Source organism: Etheostoma spectabile, chromosome 22 (genome assembly GCF_008692095.1).
Source record: "Etheostoma spectabile isolate EspeVRDwgs_2016 chromosome 22, UIUC_Espe_1.0, whole genome shotgun sequence".
Classification (NCBI taxonomy): domain Eukaryota; kingdom Metazoa; phylum Chordata; class Actinopteri; order Perciformes; family Percidae; genus Etheostoma; species Etheostoma spectabile.
Genome location: NC_045754.1, coordinates 17,685,001 through 17,685,718, shown reverse-complemented (window position 1 = coordinate 17,685,718; position 718 = coordinate 17,685,001). Strand labels below are relative to the sequence as shown.

At 44.7% G+C, this 718-nt stretch overlaps 1 pseudogene; it reads right to left on the bottom strand.

The window, feature by feature from the left end:
• Window positions 1-718, bottom strand: part of LOC116672179 (sialic acid-binding Ig-like lectin 6) — a 14,664-nt pseudogene that overhangs the window by 2,270 nt on the left and 11,676 nt on the right.

Below are 718 nucleotides of genomic sequence, written 5' to 3'. Positions count from 1 at the left end.
CAGTGTCCCTGCTTGTATAACACACATTTGATTTACGGCTACATCTGGAACTGATACTGAGATACGTACCAAACAGCAACGATCACACAGAGGAATACGATGATCCCTATGATCGCTCCAACAGCCGCCCCCCATGGTGAAGAGGGATCGAGATGTTTGGCTCCTATGGAAACAAAAACGTCATAAGTGATTGAAGTCAAGTAAAGAAGAATCATGGCTGTGACCCAGCTTTCATAGAAAGCTCAGCTTGACTTCATGCAGTATTTTCAAACATATTGTTCCAGATGCAAATATGCAGAGCATAAATTGTGCTTTCAGATGTGCAGTGAAATTAATTAGTCACTGTACAGTATTTTAAAGGTACTCACACGTCCAGACATTTTTTGTCGCATACAGCAAACATCTCCTCACTATCTGCTAGCTGCCTGTCCCCTGAACACACTGAAAAAAACTCGGTCTCTGTAGACAGCCCAGGCTCGACAAACGGCAACAAAAACAAACTGTGCCAACCTGCACCACGAACCCTAACTAACAGTGTTCCAGCCTATAACCGACAAGAAGGAGTTGGTTGGGTCAAGAACGTGCATCGTGGAAGTAGCCTACGTGCTAACGCTGATGCTTTGATGGCTCAACCAACTCCTTCTTGTCGGTTATAGGCTGGAACACTGTTTGTTAGGGTTCACGGTGCAGACGCTAGTAGTACAAAGCAAAATTTGGC